The sequence below is a fragment of the Cervus elaphus genome, chromosome 19 (genome assembly GCF_910594005.1).
Source record: "Cervus elaphus chromosome 19, mCerEla1.1, whole genome shotgun sequence".
Lineage (NCBI taxonomy): Eukaryota > Metazoa > Chordata > Mammalia > Artiodactyla > Cervidae > Cervus > Cervus elaphus.
This window is the reverse complement of record NC_057833.1, coordinates 77696895-77714719: the sequence shown is the minus strand read 5'-3', so window position 1 is coordinate 77714719 and position 17825 is coordinate 77696895. Positions and strand designations below refer to the sequence as shown.

The following is a 17825-nucleotide window of genomic DNA, read 5'->3' as shown; positions in this document are numbered from 1 at the left end:
CATGGCTGCAGTCACCATATGCAGTGATTTGGGAGCCCCAAAAATTAAAGTCTGTCACTGTTTCCACTGTTTCTCCATCTATTTGCCATGAAGTGATGGGACCAGATGCCATGATCTTAGTTTTCTGAATGTTGAGCTTTAGGCCAACTTTTTCACTCTCTTCTTTCACTTTCATCAAGAGGCTCTTTAGTTCTTCACTTTCTGCCATAAGGGTGGTGCCATCTGCATATCTGAGGTTATTGATATTTCTCCCAGCAATCTTGATTCCAGCTTGTGCTTCATTCAACCCAGAGTTTCTAATGATGTACTCTGCATATAAATTAAATAAGCAGGGTGACAATATACAGCCTGATGTACTCCTTTTCCAATTCAGAACCAGTCTGTTGTTCCCTGTCCAGTTCTAACTGTTGCTTCGTGACCTATCATTTCCTTATTAGGTAGTATTCACTGTTTCCTTGATGCTCACTCTTGGTCTAGTGGTTAGGATTTGGCTATCCCACTGCTGTGGCCAGGGTTTGATTCCTGGTCAAAGAAAACTATTTTCCTGGGCTTCCCAGGTGGCACTAGTGGTAAAGAGCCCACCTGCCAGTGCAGGAGACATAAGAAACATGGGCTCAGTCCCTGGGTTGGGAAGATCCTCTGGAGAAGGAAGTGGGCAACCCACTCCACTATTCTTGCCTGGAGAATCCCTTGGACTGAGGAGCCTTGTGGGCTACAGTCCACAGGATTGCAAAGAGTTGCATGCGACTGAAGAGACTTAGCATGCACTGTTTAATTATGAGTTGTTAGGAAATTATCACTTTATTTTCTTGAGCATGGCAAGATGGCTAATTATATGTAGGCTTTTCTTTTTCACATTTCCTCATACATGTTTGAGGAGCAAAAGATTCCCTGAGGTCATAAATTGGTCAAATTGTGAGCCTGAGAACATTCAATATGATGGTCTCCTCATTTGGGAGGGTGAGACATCAGTAGTAGACAGGTGTTGACACAAACCTGCCTACATCCAAGATGGAGGCGCATGTTGAGCCCTCTTTGAGAATCCTCTTATTTCATGTGTCTCAAAGAGCTATAGATGGAAATGCAACAAGCAAAACTTCAAACCGTTATGCTATATGAACTCCTTCCTGACATAGTTCAAGGTGATTTTGAAATGATTCTGTTCTCTCCCTAGCGAAACTATTGCTATCCTGTCTTTCATTTCTTTGACTTTTCCACCGTTAGCTGTTGGTATTCTAATAATAACCATCCACAAGTGTTTAAAGTAACACTCAAAGCTTATCAGCTTCTGGGAAACCATCTCTGCAGCCCTCCTGTGGATCCATGACAGAGCAATGGAATGGTGTCCATGGTGACCGTGGGTATCCCTCCTCAAGGAGGGTAGTCTTCAAAGGTTTTGACAGTGCATTCTCTCAGGAAAAAGGTTGGAGCATGCATTCACAATAATTTTTTACTTACTTATTTTATAATAATTTATCCAGTATTCTTGCTTGAGAAATTCCATGGACAAAGGAGCCTGGTGGGCTATAGTCCTTGGGGTCGTAAGAGTCAGACATGACTGAGTGACTTTCACTTCACTTAATGCATGCTTATGTGCTCATATAGTAAGTGCAACTATAAAACATACAAAAATAAACCTTAAAATGAACAAGAATATGATGAGATAAACTAGATATTTTGTTAATCATGATGGATGGCTTTATTAACCCTAATCAGGATTTCCAAGTACCATATATACTTGTGAGAGGTAATTGCTGGCGTAAAGTATAAAAATCTTTAATTCAAATAGTGTTGTTAACTTCACTTCTTTTGAGCTGAATTTGTTGATTGTGTTTTTAAGCTCATGTTGGCACTTGTGAAGACATTCTGATAGAAGAATGGTTAGGTAGCAATTCCACTGTTTCCTTTTGTTGGCAGTATCAATATTATCTTCAATCTGTGAAAATTTTATGTGGGAATTTTTTTTATTCCGGTAGAGAATACATATCATAAAATTTACCATCTTACTCATTTTCAAGTGTATAATTCTGCAGTGTTGTCTATTTACATTATTGTGAAGCAGATCTCCAACTTTCTCATCTTGTAAAACTGAAATTCTACCCTTTAAACATCTCCCCCTTCCCCTTCCTCTCTCCCCTGTTAACCAGCTTTCTGCTTTCTCTATGAGTGAATTTGACTACTTTAAGCACCACAGAAGTGTAATTATACAATGTTTTTTTTGTGACAGGCTTGTTTTACTTATCATCATGTCCTTAGGTTCCTCTATGTTGTATTGTGACTATGCAGGAATTTTTAAAGACACTTACCCACTATGGGGAGATTAGGTTGGTTAACGGTAAACTGTATAAATATAAAAATCCTCTTACCAGAGCACAAGGAACTGCATTGCAGCACATAGTGCTATTCAGAGAGCAATTCAAGAGTAAGGGTGTTGTAGAAAGCAAACTCATGGTTACCAGAGGGGAAAGCGGGGTGAGAGTGATATATTAGGAGCTTAGGATTAACAGATACACACTACTATATATAAAAGAGACAAACAACAAGGTCCCATTGTATAGCACAGGGAACTACTTTCAATATCTCATAATATTGGAAAGATTCTGAAACAATATAACAGACATCCACCCACCCACCCACACACACACACACACACATAATATATATAGTAGTGGTAAAGAACCTGCTCCTCTCCAGTACTCTTGCTTGGAGGATCCCATGAACAGAGGAGCCTGGCAGGCTACGGTCCATAGGGTTGCAAAGAGTCAAACCTGGCTGAAGCAACTTGTGTCTGAATCACTTTGTTGTACACATGAAACTAACATAACATTGTAAATCAACTATACTTCAATTTGGGCTTCCCTTGTGGCTCAGCTGGTAAAGAATATCCCTGCAATGAGGGAGACCTGGGTTTGATCCCTGGGTTGGGAAGATCCCCTGGAGAAGGGAAAGGCTACCCACTTCAGTATTCTGGCCTGGAGAGTTCCATGGACTGTATAGTCCTTGGAGTCACAGAGAGTCAGACACAACTGAGCAACTTTCACTTTCACACTTCAATTTACGTACCCCAATGTTCATTGCAACACAATTTACAGTAGCCAGGATATAGAAGCAACCTAGATGTCCACAGACAGAAGAATGGATAAAGAAGATGTGGTGTGTGTATATATATATATGTGTGTGTGTGTGTGTGTATATACATGTGTGTATATATATATATATAATGGAATATCACTCAGCCAATAAAAGGAACAAATTTGAGTCAGTTGAAGTGAGATGGATGAATGGGTGAAACCAATGCAACATTATAAAGCAATTATCCTCCAACTAAAATTAAAAAAACTATACTTCAGTTAAAAAAACAGGGTGGGGGAGAGTGAGGTAGTTCTGAACAACCCTTAGTTGTGGGATTCCCACTGTTTCCCACACACAAATGATGATGTTGGTATCAATCCAGGTATTAGTTATTGATAAAATCTGATTTCCTTCTTACTGATCTTAGATCCTAAAGCGATATAAATAGACATTCTAGAATTCTCTTCACCATGCATGGTTGCAAGTGCTGAGGCACCCTACAACCCCAGAGGGGCCACTGACACCACACTTCGTGTCAATGGCATTCCCTGGATTTGCACAGTGCACAACCTGTGCGGCTGAACATGGTGGCTCTGCCCTTCCTGAGGTGCGACCAGCTTGCTTAAAGACTCTGGACCTAGAGAAAGATGATCATTTCTATGGCCTTGCTTAGAATTCAGAGAATTAAAGGAGGCCCTATATTCATTTCATTCCAAATAGTCATTTAAAATAGGGAACTGAGTGCCCCTAGGCTAATTTTATTCAAAATCACAGAGCTTCTTAAGGAAAAGTCAGGCTAGGTTTCACTCACACATTTCCTATCCTATTAAATTTCTCATTTTCTGACATATCCTAGATATAGCCCAGTTTCTTTTATACCTGTCCCAGTTCCATTTAGGACTTGGGCATGAAATACATTAAAAATAATATTATCCTCCCCTACCCCCCCCCCCAACCTGGTCTTGAGTTAAAAAAGAACAACCACAGAAATCTTGAGAAAGTCATTCTTTTCTTCACTGGGGCTTCTACTTTGCTTGTAGAGTTTCAACTTTCCACTTCAACCCCCTCAATCCTCCCACCCCAGTCACACATGAAGTTGGTAAATGTCAGTATTGCTACTCTTGTGCAATATCATGGAGGTCTCTGCCCACAAAGTTTTCTTCTGCGTCACCTGGCAGAGTTTCCCCGACTTTGAGCTTATACCAGTGGCCTTCATTCCTTACCTTAACTCCCTGGCTCTGTTTGAATGTGTAAGACCACTCTGAACTCTCTATAAAAACTCTTAGAAAATATTTGTTCAGGGAACAGAGTCCCTTTCTATGGTCAAAACTACTGCACATACAGGCAGTCCTTGGAGGTATTTTAGGTTCAGTTCAGACCATCGTGATAAAGCAAAAATCTCAATAAAGCAACTCACAGAAACATTTTTGTTTCCCAGTGCATATAAAAGTGATGTTTACACTATACTGTGGTCTATTAAGTATGTAATAGCATTATGACTAGGAAAAATTGCATACCTTAACTAAAAAGGTGTTGGTAAAAAGATGGTAACCATTAACTGAGCCTTCTGAGAGTTGTAATCATTTTGCTATACTCACATCAAAGATGACTGATCACAGATCACCATGACAATATAGTAGCAGTAATAAAAAATTTGAAACATTGTGAGATTTACCAAAATGTGACACAGAGACACAAAGTGAGCAAATGCTGTTGGAAAAAATGATGCCAATAGACTTGCTTTATGCAAGATTGCTACCAACATTCCATTTGTAAAAAGTACAATATTAGCAAAGCATAATAAAACAAGGTATGCCTGTAGTCAGTAATCACTTATCTTGTCAAATTTCTGTCTGCCTTCTAGATTATAAACCTTTAAAAGACAGATATTGTATCTTCTACACTCTTTCATCTCCCCAGCACATACCATTGAACCACACTGATGAAGAATTCATTATACGTTGGACATTATGCTGGATGAATGGACCCCATTCCTCAAAGAGTTTATAGACTAGAGGGGGAGATAGGATCACATAAAGTTAACTGGATGAAAGGGGCCATACAGAGTATAGGTCTACTCACTGTATAAACCAAGTGCCAGGGAAGCATTGGTTAAGGTCATCGCGCTGGCCTGGGAAAGGGAAGAAGGACGTGATCAGGAAAACTTCCCCAAAGAGTCGGTGCTGACAAAAGCAGGGACTCAATACATATTGGTTGAATAACTACCTAACTAATGGTTCATCTTAAAAGTCATATATGTTAGAACAGTCATGAAGTCCAATGAATAGATGCATATCCATTAGGATATCGTTCAGTTATCCCTAGGTATCCAAGGAGGATTATTTCCAGGACCACCCTGTGCACAGATGGTTACCAATCCAAAGATTCTCCTTATATAAAGTTCCTTATATAAAATGGCTTAATATTTGTATATAAGCTATACATATCCTCCCATGTACTTTATATTATTTCTAGATTACTTATGACACCTAATAAAATGTAAATGCCATGTCAATAGTTATAAACACAATATAAATGCTAAGTAAATAGTTGCTGGCATATAGCAAATTGGAGTTTAGCTTTTGGGAACTTTCTGGAATTTTTAAAAAATACTTAAAACCTGCGGTTGGATGAATCCCAGATTTGGAACTGTTGGATATGGAGGGCTGCTAGTAGTTGATTTCTAACTCCTGCTTAGTGATATAAATTGCTTTAAACATGTTGGAATTTTCCCCATCCTTATCAATAACGAGTTAGGTTCTATTGAATTATCGCATCTTCCTTTAAAAGTGTGAAGTGAAAATAAATCTGTTCAGTAATTTAGAAGCAGATTACATGAGGACAGTCAGTAAGATTTTTGCAATTGTGACTATTGTGTGTATTTTTTTATGTTCTGTGTTCTAATTGTTAGAAATGCCCACGTGAATTTAGACATTCCTGTAATCTATCTTCCGTGAGGGTATTAGAGTTTGTGCATGGCAGAATATCAGTATACACTTTGTATCTGAGCTCCTGGTGAACTTTTTTTTTTTTTTTGCCATGTGATGTGGCTTGTGAGGTCTTAGTTTCCCGATCAGGGATAGAACATGTGCCCTCTGTGGGGGAAGCATGGAGTTTTAACCACTGGACTGCCAGGGAAGTCCCCCCTAGAACTTTAACCATTATTATTTTCTTGTCTTTGGAGTTTGTTCAGGGCATGGCTCATGCCTGTATTTATAGCTCAGTTTTCACATATGCACAAATCTTGTCAAAATATCGAGGTAATACAGTGGCACATCGCAAATATTATTTCTGGCAATGTTCTATACTTCAGAAAGCTATTTTACTTCTTCTTTGAGATATCCTCTTAAAATACATAGAGCAATTTGTCAATTTGTATTGCCACCAAATCCTTCCTGCAAGTTCACTGTTATTTTTTCCATCTAGATTTAATCTTTCCCAGCTTCAAAGCGGATTTGGTTCATTTTGGGGGCACTATTTTGTGAATTTCCATGTCATCCTTTTCCTGCTGCGTTCTTGCCGAGAACCAGATTTGGCTGATCTACATTGGAGAGTGCCCTCACAGTTGAATTTTGGATGAAGAGTTGGGGTTCTCACCTGAAAAAAAAAATGAATGCAGTGAAATGTAGCTGTTGGATTGTGAGCAGCCCCCTGAGGGGACCCTACTCTGCTCCTGTGTCCCTTCAGTGTTACGACCAGGAGACAGGACGAGAGCACAGGAGTTGAGCAGATCCCCGTCAGAAATGAAAAAATCTAACGGCACCCACTCCAGTACTCCTGCCTGGAAAATCCCAAGGACGGAGCAGCCTGGTAGGCTGCAGTCCATGGGGTCGCTAAGAGTCGGACACAACTGAGTGACTTCACTTTCACTTTTCACTTTCATGCATTGGAGAAGGAAACGGCAACCCACTCCAGTGTTCTTGCCTTGAGAATCCCAGAGACGGGGGAGCCTGGTGGGCTGACGTCTATGGGGTCGCACAGAGTCGGACACGACTGAAGTGACTTAGCAACAGCAACAGCGCTCCAGCATTCTTGCCTGGAGAATTCCATGGACAGAAGAGCCTGGCCAGCTACAGTCCATGGGGTCACAAAGAGCGGGACATGACTGAGTGACTAACACTTTCATTTTTAAAAACAAGCCACAGCCCTGTCATCACTTGCTTCCATCCACTTCTGCCATGAACCTCTTTCAAGGTGACCAAAGCTCAGAACTGGGAGGCCCAGGTGAGCCTGCGATGGGGAGGTGGGGACAGGACCATGGACACAATTTGGGTGACAGTGAAAAGTAGAAATGTGGTGTTCCATGTTGAACGTGGTGAAGAGTTTTGAGAGTATGACACCAGTGCGGGCCCTGCTACGGGAGGGACCCTGGGTGGGTTGTTCGGCCACAAGGCTAGCCCCGTAATGTGGGGGCAGGGACGTGCGGAATGGGGGCTGCCTGACTGCTTTTTAGCAAAAAAAATCAAACCAAACCAAACTGAGAGACAGAGTGATAAAATGTAATTCCAATAGTCCTCTGTCATGCCTAGAGCCTTTTACATATAATTTCTCTCCATCCAAGCAGAGCTTTAGGAATGGCCCACGCCTGACCGTGGAAGCAGGTGGCTTGCGGGTCTTACCCAGGAATCAGATGGAGTTTTCAGGCCAGCTCAGAAGAAGCCCACTCAAGGACACGCTTGAACAAGAAATCAGTGATGCTGGCTGACCCCACAGGACCGTTCTGAGGATGGAGTCATAAAGCTGGTTCAAAACACTTGGAAAGCATACATTTTTAAAAGATCGTATAAATGCTAAGCTATAACCTCAGTGTGGAAAATTCCCCCAATTAGGATTCCAAATATCTTTACTGAGTGCGGTTGTTGACTCTGATCAATACTCCGAGCTGCCTATTTTGTTCAGAGACTTTTCCCATGCTTAAGCCCTCTGTCCTCACCCTTCTCTCCTTGCCTGTGTGATGTCAGGGGATACAGAGGGCAGATGTGTCAAGGGTCAATTAAAGGATGATGTTTGCACTTGGGAAATAAAAGTTCTCACCATAGTAGGATCCAGGGTTGGTATGTGCAGGCATGAAACAGTTTGGCAGCATCAGTTCAGTTCAGTTCATTCGCTCAGTCATGTCCGACTTTTTGCGACCTCACGAACTGAAGCACACCAGGTCTCCCTGTCCATTATCAACTCCTGGAGTCCACCCAAACCCATGTCCATCAAGTCGATGATGCAATCCAGTCGTCTCATCCTCTGTCATCCCCTTCTCCTCCTGCCCTCAATCTTTCCCAGCATCAGGGTCTTTTCCAGTGAGTCAGCTCTTCGCATCATGTGGCCAAAGGATTGGAGTTTCAGCTTCAACATCAGTCCTTCCAATGAACACCCAGGACTGACCTCCTTTAAGATGGACTCTTTGGATCACCTTGCAGTCCAAGGGACTCTCAAGAGTCTTCTCCAACACCACAGTTCAAAAGCATCAATTGGCAGCATCAGTTTCCTTCTTTTGTAACAGCCCCCTCCCTGTAAGGCAACCTTCAACTCAGTTACATCTGGGCTGGTTTTCCAGCAAATTAAGTTGTTCTGGATTTCTGAGGGACTTGAAAATAAAATTTGCAGCAATATCAGATGTGAAGGAAGTGGAGGCGTTAGACTGAGTTGGTTGGTGCTGCTGGATGGTGGGGGCGGTGTTTGCTAGAATTTTCAGCTTTCCAGAGGGCAGCTGATCCAATGGTTTATATAGCTTTTTCTCTTTTAGTCATTTTATGTATTCATTTTGTATTGACACATAATTGATTTACAATGTTATATTAGTTTCAGGTATGCAACAAAGTGATTCAGTTATATATGTCTTTTTCAGATTCTTTTCCCTTCTAGGTTATTACAAAATATAGAGTTCGCTGTACTATACAGTCGATTCTTACTGGTTATCTATTTTATATATAGTATAATTTTTCTACCATTTTCGGATCTCTCTTGATTCACTTTTTTTGGTTCATTCTCTTATTTGTATTTTATATCTGTATATATATACTCACAGACTTCCCTGGTGGCTCAGTGGTAAAGAATTTGCCTGCTATTGCAAGAGAAGAGGGGTTGGGAAGATCCCCTGGAGGAGGAAATGGCAACCCATTCTAGTATTCTTGCCCAGAGAATCCCATGGACTGAGGAGCCTGGTGGGTTATAGTCCATAGGGTCGCAAAGAGTCAGACATCACTGAAGCTACTAAACAGGACCAGCAATATGTACTCACACACACATATGTAAAAATTTATTATTTGTAATTATATTATTTACTCTATTTTTGCCTGCTTCATAGATTTTCTTACTGTGCTGTGCTAAATCTCTTCAGTCGTGTCTGACTCTGAGACCCTATGGACCGTAGACTACCAGGCTCCTCTGTCCATGGGATTCTCCAGGCAGGAGTACTGGAGTGGATTGCCATGCCCTCCTCCAGGGAATCTTCCTGAACCAGGGATCAAACCTTCATCTCTAACATCTCCTGCATCGAAAGGCAGGTTCTTTACCACAAGCACCACCTAAGAAGGCCCAGATTTCCTTACTATAGGTCCTCAAATATTCATCCAAACTCACTGAAGTGGGCTAGGATTCAGTTCATTTCTTGAGCCTTGACCGCTGATTTAGGACAAAGCCTTGCCCTCTCTTCCCAAAGTACACAACCTCAGTCGTGTATACCATGTTCTGAAGCTATATTTGTTTTAGTTGAGTTGGGGGGAAAAAAACAAACCTGGCTGCTTCTTTATTACCAGAAAAGAAAGACTCTAGCTCTTAAAGCCCGGAACAACCCCTCTCAGAGAGGCACTCGGAGTAGCAGATGGGGCTGAATCAGCATCTGTGCTTCCTCACGAGAAGTCAATGCATGAGACTAAGCTTTGCCTTTCTTACCAAGTGTCCAGGCAAGAGTCTGTGAAGTTAGTTAAGCACATAAAATAAGTCAGGACACCCGGACAGAGTGAATTATGGAGAGAGAGCTGTCTGAAGGGTCCCGGAGCCCCGTTCTAGCATCCTGCATACCTGTGGGGTTTCCAAAGGCGGCTGAGTCAGGTTGAGTCGACCCACATGTCCTTTTATTCAACCTCAGACTCAGGGAGAGTCTGCTGATCAGGTAAGAGGCACACATGTAAAGGGGGCTTCTGTCCACCTTCCTTCTTTGATCATATCTACTCTCTTCTTGCATCTTCTCTTTCTAGAAAAAAATAAAAGCAGTGATTTATACCAACCACACAAACACATGCACAGCAGAAGCAGAGGAAAATTCAACTGAAATTCACAGTCTAACGACTAGCAGATGAAGGCTGCATACTTTATGAAAAAAAAAAAAGATCATAAATACCAATATTCTGTCTTTGGATTCTCACATAGACATGTGAAATACACGCTTAATTTAGTCATATTTATTTGAATTCTCCACGAAGAGGAAACTGAACAGGTGCAGAAAAAGCCGAGGGAATCCCTTTTTTCAGGGTTCATCTGGCTGCACACGAAGGCTGGGCTTCTTCTTTCCTCAAGTTTTACTGAGCTTCCTCCTTCCTCAAGTTTTGCTGAGCTCCTTGGGTCGCTGCAAGAAAAATACAGTGGGAACAAAGAATCAGTTGTCTTTCCAAGCCTCTTTTGCATTACTTTGCAGGCTGACTTTTTTTAGGGATCTCCTCCAGGCAGTGTGAATGTTTTAATCTCATTGAATTCTCACAACTTGATGATGTGGGTGTATTATCATCTTTGGCTTATAGAAGCAGAAATTGAGGCTCAGAGATGTCCCGTGTCATGTACAGGGTCACACAGCTGCTAAGTGAAAGGCTTGCAGAGCCTGGTCAGCCTGAAAACAGGACACTCTTTGCTTTCTTTTTTAAAAATCAGTTTTATTAAGGTATATTTTATATACAGTAAAAATTATCCTTTTTAGTTGTATAGTTGGTGAGCCTTGACATGTTTATAATCTTATAACTGAGGTTTAGACTATCCTAAAAAAGAACTTCTGAGGGTGATAAGATAGTTAACATAGATTAACTCCAAACAGTTGGATTACAAGTGTTTTTCTTTCTTCCTTGTGTATTTATTTTCTAAGATTTTCGTTATGGCCCTATCTCACTTATATAAGTAGAAAATAGTATTACTGAAAAAGAAAATGGGCATGGAGAAAGTTTTTAAGGGTAGAAAATACTCATTTAAAATATATAGCTATAGGATAAAGTACAAAGTGAATTTCAATAAAACAAACTGCCAGTCCCTAAAAATGAGGGATAGATGGCCTGTCTCACCAGAGCCATGCTAATTGCTTCTATTAACATAAAGGTCAAGATAAAAATGCTCCGAGCTGAATGTAGTATCAGAAGGCAGAAGAATTAGGAAGAATTATAAAGGTTAATGCCTTTGTCATGAAGATCCCATCATTTTCTTTTTAACCAACTTTTGGACTTTCTTTGAAATCCTTCCAGTTGAAGTTCTCTTCTGACCTCTAGGGATTAAATTGGTGGATTTTTTAAATGTTCAGTGTTTGGAGTATTACCAGGAGAATCATAGATGATTTTAAAATGATCAGTGCTAAGATATTACATCAGTTCTGTTCTGATCACACAATGTTGGCAGGAGAGTCTCTTCTGCTCTTCAGACAAATTCGGGGCCTTTGCTTTAAAAGAGGCCTTTCATGTTGTGCCTTTCATGTCACTGAGAAACCACTGATTTCATGATGGTGGTGGCCCCCAGCACACATCAGCGACCTGTGCTGGCCAACCCAGCTGTTAATCTTACTTCACTGTGCGATCGCCATGGTTCCCCATCACTGTCCATTTAAAATCTGATATTTCATCTAAAAGACTCACAATCTTTCATCAATAAAAATTAAATATAACACCATAGAAAAACGCCTTAATATAATACCATAGAAACATTTCTGTTTCATTCTTTATAAACATGGTCATCAAAAGACATCTTCGAAGGATGGAATGAGAACTCTGGGGCCCTTTCTCCATTTTGCCCTCTCTTCTGTGTGCAGGATATCGATTCTGCAAAGAATATTGCAATTATCTGAGCCTTCATGTTCCCTGAGAGTCTTCTAGCCCCAAAACACACAGATTGTCATTTTCCCCCTTGTTTATGACCCATTTGAGGATCTTCTTGTCATGATGCTAGCATATAAGGGGTGCCAGAATCCCTGAGCCACTAGTAATCTGAATATCGGGATGCAGCCACACAAAAGGAAGACAGAGTCTTGGAGAAAAAACAACTTCAGAGCAAAGTCATTACCAGGGGATAGAATGTATGAAGGAGCACTTGCTGACAAGAGCTTCTAAGCAACTCAGCGGGTGGGGTGGATTTTTGTTTCATTCTTTTGCCAAATCTCTGTAACTTCTTGGTTGTTGTTGCTTAGTCACTCATTTGTGTCTGACTCTTGGAGGCCCCACGGACTGCAGCACATCAGGTTTCCCTGTCCTTTACCATCTCCCAGAGCTTGCTCAAACTCATGTCCATCGAGTCGGTGATGCTATCCAACCATCTCATTCTCTGTCACCCTCTTCTCCTCCTACCCTCATCTTTCCCAGCATCAGGGTCTTATCCAATGAGTCACCTCTCTTCATCAGATGGTCAAGTACTGGAGCTTCAGACAAAGTCCAACAGAGGTCAGACATTGGGGACAGAGGGGAAAACGTTAAAAAAATGCCTTGAAACACATACTTTCCTTTCCCTTGAGACAGTGATACCATCCACTTGATAATGCCAAGTAATGTCTCTTTTGGAAAACGCTGTCACTGATGGGTACATGGGAGAGTGAACTTGCTGCATGGCAGGTCCTTAATGTGACAGTAGGAGCCGGAGGTCACCGTCTTTCCTTCTCAGGAGGGAACTTGGTAAGGCGTTTCCCCAGCTCTGCCCAGCTTGTGGGGTCATTGTGACTCATTTCCCCCCTCAAAATGTGGAATTGTCCTTGACCCCCTACTCACTCCAGTGTGAGCTGGGGGACCCTAACCCATGGCCCTGAACTTGGTCATCTTGTGTCCTATCTTACCCACCATCTGAGATGGTTGGTTTAGTCTCTCTCCCTCCAGGCTGTGACCAACCAAAGTCAGAGCATATCCTCCTTCTCCTGGGGACCCTTAGGGCCTGGCCCAAGGAAAGAGGAGTAAATTGTGAGTCCAGGAGCCAGTCACCCCCTGAGTTGCTCGCAGACTCTGTCTGGCACTGAATCCATGACTTCACTGCTAATAGTTTTGCACAGTGCTGAATATACCTAATTTTTTTTAAAAATAAATAATGTTTTGTTGGAAAACAGCTAGTGTTTGCATATTGTCTATGGCTACTTCCTCATTACAACTGCAGACTTGAGTAGGTGCAACAGAGACCACTTGGCCTGTGACTCTAAAATATTTACTACCCAGCCCTTTAACAAAATTTCAGCTGGCTCTTTCTTTAGGAAGTTATTTTTAGAGCAATTAGGAAGTGTTAATTTAGCTTCCTTTGGAAACTCTCTGGAGCTTCTTATTTTCTTATTGTGGATCTGAGTTTCTGTGTGGTGCCATCTTCCTTCTGCATGAAATCTTTTATTTCTTAACTTGGGTGAGACCAAAGTCCTCTTACAGGAATTTTCCTAATGCAGCAGCATGGACAAGCTGACCCCAGGGCTGTGAGAAGCTCACTCACATCCTCTCCTACCTTGATGGCTTGATAAGGAGGATGAGAAGAAATGCCTTCAGGAGCCAAAGACTTCTACAGGCCCTTCTGTCCTTTGCCCCCTTGGATCTGGTGCCATGAGGGTGGTGGTCTTTTCTCCAGTGTTGCCAAAGCAAATTTATGCATGCAGCTCTTTCCAGAATTTTGTGGCACAATGGGTGAGGTGCTTGGGGAGATGAAACAAGGAGGGATGGAGAGCTGGGGGACTCTGGGCACCCTGGGGACCCTGGGGATGCCCTGGGACCCTTACCGCTGCAGAAGGCAGTTTGTTCCCCAAGCCTAAGGGGTCTTTGAAATTAGTCACCCTCTAGTTGAGTCTTTTGTTGTTCAGTTGCTCAGTTGTGTCTGACTCTTTGTGACCCCATGGACTACAGACGCCAGGCTTCCCTGTCCTTCACCATCTCCCAGGCCTTGCTCAAACTCATGTCTACTGAGTAGGTGATGCCATCCAGTCATCTCATTCTCTGTCCTTCTCCTCCTGCTTTCAATCTTTCCCATCATCAGGGTCTTTTCTAATGAGTTGGCTCTTCATATCAGGTGGCCAAAATATTGGAGTCATAGCTCATCAAATTAAGGAGAAAGCCAAGTTTTTTAAGACAGGTTTATCCACTTAGTGGGTGCAGATTCAGAAAATATTCTTGAACTGTCATTTGTGCCCCTCTGGAATTCATTTCACATTTCATTCTCTCCAGCCTTCTGAAATGAAAGGCAAATGTCTTTTCATGGGAACTTGTGTTTTATCCTAAAGATGAAAGCAGTACATACTGGCTGAATGGATTTTCCAAACAGACAAAATCTTTCCAGGGTTCTGGGTCTGCTTTATTGAGGAAGCAGGTTTTAGTGATTCTCGGTCCTATACGACATATGATTGGCATGACCGATTTTATGGGTATTAACAGCGAAATATGAAAGGCGAGACCCTCCACTGCAGTATTCTAGAAATCATAGAATAAAAACTTGAAAAATGACAGCATGAATCATAACCCACAGTGTTGGCCCTTGAGAGCTGTAGAAGAAAAGTTTCAAAGACCGTATTAGAATAATTGTATAAATCCATGAAATTACTCAACTTCCTGAGTCTTTTATTTGCTTTAGGGAAACATGGCCAGCACCTGGGAGAGCCAACAAGAGTGTGGCAAAAGGAAATGTCAGTGGTTCCCATCTGTCTCATCTTTGTGCAAAATGTGGGTATTTTGTTTATCATGACTTCTTGCAGTAGTTTTGATTTTCTAAAATATTGCATTAATATTCGCCTTTTTTCCAGTTTTGTTGAAGTATGTTGTTTAGTTGCTAGGTCATGTCCGACCCTTTGTGACCCCATGGACTATAGCCTGCCAGGCTCCTCTGTCCACAGGATTCTCCAGGCAAGGATACTGGAGTGAGTTGCCATTTCCTTCTCTAGGTGATCTTCCAGACCCAGTGATCAAACCCACATCTCCTGCACTGGCAGGCAGATTCTTTACCACGGAGTACCTGGGAAGCCCTTTCTGGTGTATACTTGACAAATAAAATTGTGACATGATTTAAGTGTACAACTGGAAAATTTGACATACCTGTACACTATGAAAGGAGTCCCATTATCGGTTTAATTTCAACATCCATCACCTGAAATTTTTACCTTTTTTTTTTTTTTGCTGAGAGCTCGTAAGTTTCATTCTCTTAGCAAATTTCAACTTTACAGTAGAGTGTTATTAACCATAGTCACCATGTAACACATTTGATCTTCTAACCTTGCTCATAACTAAGCTTGTACCCTTTTACCAGCTTCTCCCCTTTCCCCTACCCCAGTTCCTGGCAACCACCATTTCACTCTCTGCTCCTATCACCTTGACTTTTTTTTCTCCTTCAGATTCCATGCAAACATGATCCCAGGCAGTGTTTATTCTGATTAACGAGTTTCTTGATGTCATCTTAAATTCTGTCCCAAGGCGGGTGAACACTTCACTCTCCTTAGCCAGTGACTTGATAAATACTCAAAGAACACAAAGGTTTTGTGATAGATCTCACAAGCAAGAACAGAGGACGTGGGGGCTTGTGATGGTCACACCGTAGGATTGGGCTACAGTCTGATGGTGATGGGTAGGACGACAGCACACTTTCTCTTCCAACCAACACTTTTGAGACGGGTCTTACTGATGTGTGCATGGCCCCTGTTGTTCAATCACTAAATTGTGTCTGACTCTTTGCTACCCCATGGACTACAGCATGCCATGCTTCCCTGTCCTTCACTATCTCCTGGAGCTTGCTCAGATTCATGTCCATTGAATTGGTGATGCTTTCTAACCATCTCATCCTCTGTCGTCCCCTTTTCCTCCTGCCCTCAATCTTTCCCAGCATCAGAGTCTTTTCCAATGAGTCCCAGCCCCTAGATGTAGCAAAAAGTGACTGCACACACTCTGAGCTCAAAATACAGGAAGAAGTGGCTCCAACGCTGGTTATTTACCAGAAAATTGATGTGGCTTATTTCACTAGTGAAGTTTCTAATATGAAAGGACTGTGCGTGAGCTTGCAACTTGGTTGCAAAGACCCACCAGCCAAGTTGATGTGCTGAGTCAGACACCTCTCCTGTGTCACTTCAGGTCCCATCAGGGAGGGCCCTGTGGGTGGGCAGCCAGCGTGGGCTCTGCAGGCTTCAGGCAGGTTTAAGTGACTGTAAGTCACCTCCTGCCCATGCCGTGTGTCTCCATCTCCTTCCCAGGGGTGTCCTCCTTTTCCTTGGGCAGACGCCATGTTGGAGGCATGGCCCAGACTAGAACCATTGGGAATTAAGCCCTATAGTGCATGTCTTGGGCCAGTGAGAGATGGGAACTGATGGATCTTGGGAGTCTGTCCTTGAGCAGAGTTCGAGCATTGCTGGAGGGCGCAGTCTCGAGGTCTGGGTGCCCCTGGCAGTGCCTACCAGATGCCGTTTCCTTGCATGGCTGTCTGGGCCCCACCACCTGTCCTCCCCACTCATTCCTGGAACCTCCCTCCCCAATTAAATTGTAGCACAAACAGCTCTTGCCTGGCACTTTGCTTTCTGGGAAGCCAAGCTAAGACATGTTCCTTGTCATCTCCCTGTAGCCTTTGGTGTCAGGGGACTGACAGGGAAAATCACTTTAAGAATCATACTTTTGAAAACCAGTCCTGCCTTTTTATGAGTACTCAGTATTATGTTGAATTGTAAGAAGGAACTATATACGCTTATTCTTCACTTAGGCTCCTTTTTAAAAAATCATTTAGTTTTAATTGGAGGATAATTGCACTATAGTGTTTTGTTGGCTTCTGCCATACATCAACATGAATCAGCCAGAGACATACATATGTCCCCGCCTTGGACCTCCCACCCCCCTACCCCATGTTGTCAAAGAGCACGGCGCTGAGCTCCCTGGGTCATATAGCAAATCCCCACTGGCTATCTATTTTGCATACGGCAATGTATATGTTTCAGGGCTACTCTCTCAATTTGTCCCACCCTCTCCTTCCCCCACTATGTCTACAAGTCTGTTCTCTACTTAACTGGGATTTATCAAACTCTGAAATGCTATGCTTGTAATAGTTAACATCACCGAGGAAGGAAACCTCCCTGCTCAAGCCTCCTGCTTGTGCTGCAGAAGAAGGAGGCTCCAGTGTTGGCCCCAATGCTATCATATTAACATTCTGGTCTGCGTCCTTAGACAGGGCTCTTATACTTCCTGAGAAATTCTGCAGAGGCCATCAGTGTGTGTGTGCTCAGTCGTGTCTGACTCTCTGCGACCCCTGGACTGTAGCCCACTAGACTCCTCTGTCAATGGAATTTTCCAAGTGAGAATCCTGGAGTGGGTTGCCATGCCCTCCTCCAGGGGATCTTCCCAACCCAGGGATTGAACCCAGGTCTCTTGCGTATCCTGCATTGGCAGGAGAATTCTTTACCACTAGTGCCATCAGGGAAGCCCACACTTCCCATTGGTGATAGAAGCAGGGTATTGATGGTGATGCATTTTCTCTTAAACTATTTTTCTCTGTGGTGCTGTCTGCCCTCCACGTAGCAATCTCCCCACCTGCTGGTGTGTTGGGTGGAGGTGGGGTGGGCTCAGAAGGATACTAGGGGATATGCAGGCTCAGTG

General features: G+C 42.6%; 1 protein-coding gene across 1 annotated transcript in view; it reads left to right on the top strand.

The window, feature by feature from the left end:
* Positions 1–17825, top strand: part of PCP4 (Purkinje cell protein 4) — a 65370-nt gene that overhangs the window by 9569 nt on the left and 37976 nt on the right. The gene's annotated exons all lie outside the window — the stretch shown is intronic.